This window comes from Amblyomma americanum, chromosome 5 (assembly GCF_052857255.1).
Source record: "Amblyomma americanum isolate KBUSLIRL-KWMA chromosome 5, ASM5285725v1, whole genome shotgun sequence".
NCBI classification, from domain to species: domain Eukaryota; kingdom Metazoa; phylum Arthropoda; class Arachnida; order Ixodida; family Ixodidae; genus Amblyomma; species Amblyomma americanum.
In genome coordinates this window covers 80,330,369-80,338,955 of record NC_135501.1, presented here as the reverse complement: position 1 = coordinate 80,338,955, position 8,587 = coordinate 80,330,369, and the positions used below count along the sequence as shown (strand labels likewise).

The 8,587-nt window shown below is 45.4% G+C and overlaps 1 non-coding gene across 1 annotated transcript; it reads left to right on the top strand.

Annotated features, from left to right (window-relative positions):
• Positions 1-1,140: 1,140 nt before the first annotated feature.
• On the top strand, positions 1,141-1,212 carry TRNAN-AUU (transfer RNA asparagine (anticodon AUU)). The gene has a single exon. It is a non-coding gene; the product is annotated as a tRNA-Asn (tRNA).
• Positions 1,213-8,587: the final 7,375 nt, after the last annotated feature.

Here is an 8,587-nt window from a genome sequence, read left to right as displayed (position 1 = left end):
GCACCGGATCGTTATAACAGCCGCGTAGAAACAGGATGGGTGGCGCATAATTTGTAATTAATCTTTATGAACGCAACTGAGAATTCCACAGCACTAACTCACTGCATTTCGGCGATAGATACTCTCTCCCGTTCAATTCGTTGCTTCGAGCTGGCATTTCTTTTTTACACGGGGCTTCAGCCTCCCTCGAACGCACCGTCCTCCGCGTTCTTGAAGTGTACCTGCTCCTCTCCGAGATTTATCGGTATAAAGTGAAAATCTTGGCTTCTCGCAAGCAAAGCCGAAGTTCAAATGACGCTTCACTTTGACCCCTAAATTTATAAAACTAATATTTGGTTCTGGGAGACAATAAATAGCGCACTATAAGTCATATATCGGTAGACACCTGAACCGCGCCGTAAGGGAAGGAATATAGGAGGAGTGAAAGAAGAAAGGAAGAAAGAAGTGCGTAGTGGAGGGCTCCAGAATAATTTCGACCACGTGGGGATCTTTAACCTAAACTGACATCGCACAGCACACGGGCGCCTTAGCGTTTTTCCTCCATAAAAACGCTGCCGCCGCGGTCAGGTTCGAACCCGGGAACTCCGGATTAGTAGTATAGAGCGCTCAAACCACCGAGCCACCGCGGAGGGTATTAAAGATCCCCAGGTGGTCAAAATTATCCCGGAGTGCTCCACTACGGCACCTCTCTCTTCCTTTTTTCTTTCACTCCCTTCCATTATACCTTCCCTTACAGCGTGGTTCAGGTGTCCGCCTATATTTGAGATAGACACTGCGCCATTTCCGTTCCCCCAAAATAAATTATAATTATTAATATAGTTTGTCTCATATATCGTTGGACACCTGTACCACGCTGTAAAGGAAGGGATAAAGGAGGGAGTCAAAAAACAAAGTATGAGAGAGGTGCCGTTGTGGAGGGCTCTGGAATACTTTCGACCACGTGGGGATTTTTAACACGTAAATTGACATCGCACAGCACACGGGCGCCTTAGCGTTTTGCCTCCATAAAACGCAGCCGCCTAGAACCTGTTACAAAATGTACCCCGTTGCTAAATGCAGTGAAATGACGAATCTGTAAAAACACCTTGAAAATACTCTCCCGATCAGTAGTCGACCGCTTTAAACACTTAGCCACGCCTCGCCGCGGTGGCTCAGTGGTTAGGGCGCTCGACTATTGATCCGGAGATCCCGGGTTCGAACCCGACCGCGGCGGCTTTGTTTTTATGGAGGAAAAACGTTAAGGCGCCCGTGTGCTGTGCGATGTCAGTGCACGTTAAAGATCCCCAGGTGGTCGAAATTATTCCGGAGCCCTCCACTACGGCACCTCTTCTTTTCTTCTGTCATTCCCTCCTTTATCCCTTCCCTTACGGCGCGGCTCAGGTGTCCAACGGTGTATGAGAGAGATACTGCGCCATTTCCTTTCCCCCAAAAACCAATTATTATTATTAACCACTTATCCACCGCGGTGGGGATTAAAGATCCCCAGTTGTTCGAAATTAGCCCGGAGCCCGAATTTTTCCCGGAGCCCTCCACTACGGCACTTCTTTCTTCTTTTACTCCCTCCTTCACACCCTTTCCCTTTCGGCGCAGTTCTGGTGTCCAATGAAATATGACAAAGATATTGCGCCATTTGCTTTTCCCCAAAACCATTTATCTATTTTTATTACCACCACCATAGCTCTCTCTCACTACCACTGCGTACCTCAAAGCATGATTGAGGCGTCCACTGATCCAGGAAGACAGTCATGCGTTCCTCCTTTCTTCAAAATCTTTAGAGTCTGGAACGTTGTCAACGCCAAAGCCTATGAACAAACTGAACGCCGACAGTTTTCGCTTTTTGTATCCTCTATTAAATGAGCTAATATACAGCCTCAGGATGACTACACAATTCCTGGTTAACAAGCAGCTGCCACTCTTTTAGTGTTGTGTCATGAATTGAGATGTATTAACCGCCGATTGTATTTTGCAGCTAGCTTAGCACGCCTTTCTTGTTGAATCGCTGCCGACTTGTGCTCTGGCTACGAAGACTTAGTGTAGCGAAGAGCAGAGATTTCGGCTCCATCCGCAGTGTGCGGTAGGCACAGGTTATGTCGCCGTTCTATAGTTAGTTAGTTATATTGATTTTAATGGCGCAAAAGCAACTATGGCTATGATGCGCCAAACACAAGGTTAGGTTCTTGTTAAATGTTACACTTTTTATACCTATAGTTTGTTTAAAACATTGGCTTCATTAAGAAACTTAAAAATACTTGAAAGATCAACCAGTGCTTGATCACCTAAAAGCAACTCGGGGTGCAATGGGATGTATTCATTGTAGAGTGTTGTAAAATATTTTTTTCTTAGTTGTTCCAGTTTTCTACATGAAATTAAAATGTGGTTTAAAGTGAGTACATCGCCGCACATTTCGCAGAGAGGTTTGTCTTGTTTTGTCAGTAAAAAGTTGTGTGTAAGGTGTGTGTGCCCAATGCGTAGCCGACATAAAATAACTTCAGTAAAACGTTCTTGATGTCTACATGATTTCCATTCTCCTAAAACGGGTTTTATAGAATGCAGTTTGTTGTTTGCCTGTTCTTCCCATGCAGCCTGCCACTTAATTCTGAGTTTACTGTGCACTAATTTCAAAAAATCTCTGTGTGGTATGTTATCTTGTTTTATTTGATCAATTCGAGCTTGTGCTGCGCATGCATCTGCTCTCTCATTACCTACAATTCCAACATGGCTGGGCACCCAGCAGAATATAATGTTATGATTTTGTTTTTTTATTTTAATTATGTTATGTATGATGTTTCCTATAATGGGTTCAGTGGCGCTTTGAGCATACTCAGTGAATCGGTGTAAATGACGCTATTTTTAATGTTTTCTTTTACTATTTGATCTACGGCTACAAAGACTGCATAACTCTCGGCAGTAAAAATCGATGCATACTGTGGCAGTCGTATCATTTTTTCATTTTTGTCTTGAATTACTGCGCATCCAACATGACTTTCTGTTTTTGACCCATCAGTGTAAAATTCAGTGAAGGTGTCATATTTTTGTTGTAGTTCAAAGAATTCTTGTAGTATGAGCTGATGTGGCATTTCCTTTTTATGTAAGTGTGTCAGTGTGAAGTCGCACACTGAAGGCAGGTTGTACCATGGTGGTAAATTTTCATATTTTTGTGCAATATTCGGCAGGGCATCCAGTACTCCTAACTCTTCACATTTATCTTCAAAGCGCATTATCAGCGGCCGGATGGATTGTGGTTTCTTGTTAAATAATCTTTTGGATGGGCACTTGGTAACAATGGGATGGCAGAGATGTTTAGGAAGAGTACGGGTTTTTAGGACGTATGCGCATGTCAGTGTGACTCTTCTATCCTCTAGTGCAGGCTCATTAGCTTCAATATAAAGACTGTTTACCGGGGATGTTCTATAAGCTCCAGTTGATAGTCGTAGACCAAGATTATGAACAGGGTCCAGTCTTTTCAAGTAGGATGCTCTTGCTGAACCGTATACTATGCACCCATAGTCCAGCTTGGAGCGTACCAGAGAGCAATAGATGTGTAATAGGCATGTTCTATCGGACCCCCACCGTTTTCGCGAGAGCACCTTTAATACATTGAGGGCTTGGGATGCTTTCTTTTTAAGGTTGTTAATGTGTGGTAGAAATGTGAGTTTCTTGTCAAAAGTGAGTCCTAAAAATTTATGTTCTGGTTTAATTGGTAGTGTGGCTTGATTCAAGTATAGGTTGGGATTGAATTGTAGGCCTCGTCGCAATGAGAACAGAACAGCTACTGTTTTTTGAGGAGAGAACTTGAACCCATTTATCTCTGCCCAAGCAGCTAGTTTATTTAGTGTGATTTGAATTTGTCTCTCGCAGGAAGATATGCTGGAGGAGGAGCATGCTATCTGTAGGTCATCTACATAAACCGAATACATTATGGACTTGGGTATTATTTTGGCTAACGAATTCATTTTTACTACGAAGAGTGTCGTGCTTAGAATGCAACCTTGGGGTACGCCATTCTCTTGGATGAAAGTCATGGAGAAAGTTGTTCCTAGGCGGACCCTAAATGTGCGGTTAGCCAGGAAGTCGTTTAAGCAGTTCAGCATCCTGCCTCGGATACCCAGCTCTGCTAGGTCGCGGAGGATGCCGAACTTCCACGTGGTATCGTATGCCTTCTCCATGTCGAAGAAGACCCCGATACACTGCTGCTTGTGGATGAACGCCTGCCGTATGATGTTCTCTAGGCGGACAAGGTGATCGGTGGTTGAGCTTGCTTTTCTGAATCCACATTGATGAACATCTAATAGCTGCCGAGATTCGAGTACAAAGGTGAGTCTAATGTTTATTACACTTTCAAAATATTTAGCAATGCAGCTGGTGAGGGCTATTGGTCTGTAATTGTCAGGACTTGTTGGTGATTTTCCGGGTTTCAGAAAAGGTACTATTACTGCTTTCTTCCACTCCTCAGGTATTCTGCCAGTCATCCATATTTTATTGAAGAATTTTAACAGTGCCTGTACGGCTGTATCAGAGAGATGGGCAAGCATATTGTAATGCACATTGTCTGGGCCTGGTGCTGTCTTTTTACCGGAAGATAATACACTATTTAATTCCTGGAGCGTAATGGGCTGGTTGTAGTCTTCCTGCATGCCTGTTCCGAATGGAAGTTTTTGTTTTTCAGCTATAGTTTTGTGTTTCTGGAATGCGTTTGTGTAGTGGGACGACCTTGAGACTTCAGCAAAGTGCTCGCCCAATAAATTGGCCTGTTCTTCCAACGATGTTTGTGTACCGGGTGTTGTCAAAAGTGGAAGTGTGAAGGAAGTACGGTCACCAGTGAATTTACGGACTTTGTCCCATATTATCTTTGATGGTATTGAACTATTTATAGAGGACACATATTTCTGCCAGGAGGCTTTCTCAGCGCACGTACCGCGCTCTCGCCTTGGCCCTCTTAAAAGTGAGTAAGTTCTCTGCAGTGGAGTACCGACGCAGGGTGCCCCATGCTTTATTTTGCTGTTTTTTTGCAAATGTACATTCTTGTGTCCACCATACTTTGTGTTTCTTCTGTACGAGTCCTGTTGTTTGTGGTATAGCGAGTGTTGCAGCAGATATTATGCATGTAGTAAACCTGTCATTAATTTCATCTATGCTGAGGTCTTCAGAAAATTCTTTATCTAGAGTGGCACTTTCTGTAAAAAGTGACCAGTCGGCGAGGTGAAGTTTCCAGCGCCGTGGTCTTGTGGGAATGACTGCAGTAGACAATGAGAGGCTGATGATAATAGGTAGGTGATCACTTCCCAGAGGGTCATTTAAAACATCCCATTTAAAATCGGTAAAAAACGATGGTGATGCGAAAGCTAAACCGAGAAAGCTCATTTTTGCTGAGCTTGGGCAACAATAAGTTGCTTTTCCTGTATTTAAAAGACAGATGTTATTTGAGAGGATAAAATCTTCGATTGTTTGCCCCCCAGAGTCGCAGCGCTCGCTTCCCCAAAAAGGGGAGTGAGCGTTAAAATCCCCAACTACCAGATATGGCTCTGGAAGTTCAACTATCAATTCTTCTAGATCATGGACTGTTAATGTAAAATGTGGAGGAATGTATACGGAACAGATTGTTAGTGTTTTATAGCTGACGATGCTGACTGCAACCGCCTCTAGTTTTGTATTGAGCTTTATTTCTCGAGCAGGGACGCCGCTTTGGACGACAATTGCGACGCCTCCTGAGAGTCGATTTGCCTGCTCGCGATCGCGTCTAAAAGTTTGATAATGTTTCAGGATATGCACATGTTGTGGACCAAGATTGGTCTCCTGAAGACATAAAACTATGGGTAACATTGACCCTAAAATATGTGTTATGTCACTATAATTCCGCATAAGTCCTCTGCAATTCCATTGAATTAAAAAAGCCATGCTTGTGTTTTTAAAAGAAAATGAAAGGAGTTTTACTTATGTGGTGGGCCCGTTATGAGGGGCCTGTCTTTTTTTCGCTCAACAGAGCTGTTCCGCCGCTGTAATGGAGGCGGAGTGGAAGTTGTATCCATCACCTCAACAGAGGTGCTGTAGGACCGCGCAGCCGCGGTTGTGTTAGTTTCAGGCCTCTCCCGACGGGGGGAGGTCCTGCGGGATGCCGACCCATGGACCGGCGGTCCCTGCTTTGGCAGTGACAGGGCAGCTTTCGCTGACCCTGCCTGGGGCGTGGATGGTCCTGCCATAGGCTCGGTGGGAGCGGCCTTGGCAGGTGCCGGAGTGCTGTGCGGTGCTACGCCCCTGCGCACCACATCAGCGAAGTTTTGTTTTGCTGTGAAAGAGAATGTGTTTGTAAGCGCAAAACGCCTTCTCGCTTCTTTAAAAGAAATGTTTTCTTTGGTCTTTATGGTGATAATTTCTTTTTCTTTCTTCCAGGACGGACACGCCCTGGAGTATGCAGCATGTTCTCCTTCACAGTTTGCACAGCACAGGGCTGCGTCACATACATCAGACTGGTGATCGTTAGAGGCACATTTTGCGCAAGTTTTACGACCGCGGCAGCTCTGTGAGCCGTGGCCGAACCTTTGGCAGTTGAAACACCTGCGAGGATTTGGTATGTATGGTCGTACATTGATTTTCAAATATCCCACGTCGATTGTGTCGGGCAGGGTGCTGGTGTTGAACGTCAGGATCATGTGTTTTGTGTCTATTTCCTTGTTGTCCTTCCGGATTTTGATTCGGTGGACATCTATGACGTCTTGGTCGATGAGCCCTTCGAGCATTTCTTTTTCAGTTATGTGAAGAAAATCATTTTCCGATATTACGCCTCGGACAGTGTTTAGTGAGCGATGAGGAGTCACGGAGACCGGGATTTCCCCTATGGACGTTAGGTTGGAGAGCTTAGAATGTTGGACATTGTCACACAGTTCGAGCAATAAGTCGCCGCTGGCCATTTTTGACAGCTTATAGCCAATGCCTAGGGTTTCAGTCAAGCACTTTGACACAAGGAAGGGGGATATTATTCTTGCCTGTTTGTCTTGTTGTTCACTGTGAATCACATGATATTTGGGGAAAGTTACTTTTCTTTTTTGAAAGAAGTTGTCTGCCTCGTTCCGCCCTCTTTTGAGAGAGCGATCGGGTTTTGAAAGTTGGGGAGCCATAAAAAAATTTTGTTTTTCGGTCATGGTGCCAGCCACCCACCACGGAGTCCAACAAGGGGACGGGACAGGAACTTGATAGCAAGTCCTGCCCACGCCAGCTGTACACCTCAACTATAACCAAATATGACGCAACTCAGGGTAGTTGGTCACACAAGGTTAACCCTCGCCGCCAGGAAAAAAGGAAAAACTAAGAAGTTAGTAGGATATAGGAGAGTTGTGAGACAGAGATACGAAAGTTAAAGATGAAGAGGAGGATAGGAAAAGGCGACTGCCGATTCCCCCCGGTCGGGTCAGGCCGGAGGTGCCGTCTGCAGGAAGCTGGGGCCAAAGGGGTGTGTTGCCTTTGCCAAGGGGCCTTAAGGGTCCAAACGCTCGGCATCGGCTCAACCACCAGGATCCCCTTTTCTCCGGACACGGCGATGCCACGCACGGCGAGGCGCGGGTGCTCGGGTCCGTGGTGATGCACAGTTCACCATCATCCCCTTGCGGGGATGTCCCTGCGGATGCTCGGGAACCCGCGGTGTCGCCGCTCACCGTCGCGACGCCTGCAAGCTGCAGGCGCCCCCCTGCGGTGGTGTCGCCGTTCTATATTCAGCTCCTTTAATTGCTTTGATAGTTCCCGCAAGTGTTGATTTCACCGGATCGTTATAACAGTCGCGTACAAATAGGATGGTTGGCACATCATTTGTCATTAAATTTTATGAACGCAACTGAGAATTCGACAGCACGAACTCGCTGCATTACGGCGATAGATACTCTCTCCCGTTCAATTCGTTGCTTCGAGCTGGCATTTCTTTTTTACACGGGGCTTCAGCCTCCCTCGAACGCACCGTCATCCGCGTTCTTGAAGTGTGCCTGCTCCTCTCCGATATTTATAGGTTTAAAGCGAAAACCTACGCTTCCCGCAAGCAAAGCCGAAGGTCAATTGACGCTTCACTTTGACCCCTAAATTAATAAAAATAATAATTGGTTTTGGGAGACAGGAAATGGCGCAGTATCTGGACACCTGAAGCGTGCCTTAAGGGAAGGGACAAGAGAGGGAGTGAAAGAAGAAATGAAGAAGTAGGGGTCGTAGTGGAGGGCTCCAGAATAATTTCGACCACCTTGGGTATCTTAACGTGCACTGACATCGCACAGCACACGGGCGCCTTAGCGTTTTTCCTGTGTAAAAACGCAGGCGCCGCGTTCAAACAAAGCAAATTGCTTTTTTGTTCAGATGCGCAGTAGGCCTCTTTAATGGCTCACCTTCAAGTCTGTTGTCTCAGAGATAAAATATAGCTCTATATCAACATCACGTCCATGAAAACGAAGCTACAGGCAGCCAATGCGTTTATTTTTTGTAGCAGTTTGCACAAAATAAGTTTTCACTAGTTCTAAGGGCAAACCTTCCGAAATGTCAGCACTTTTGAAACACGTTCTTTAGTCATTTCGCCGTCTAGTAACTTTACACTTTTGCTCTTTGCAGTAGTTGTCAA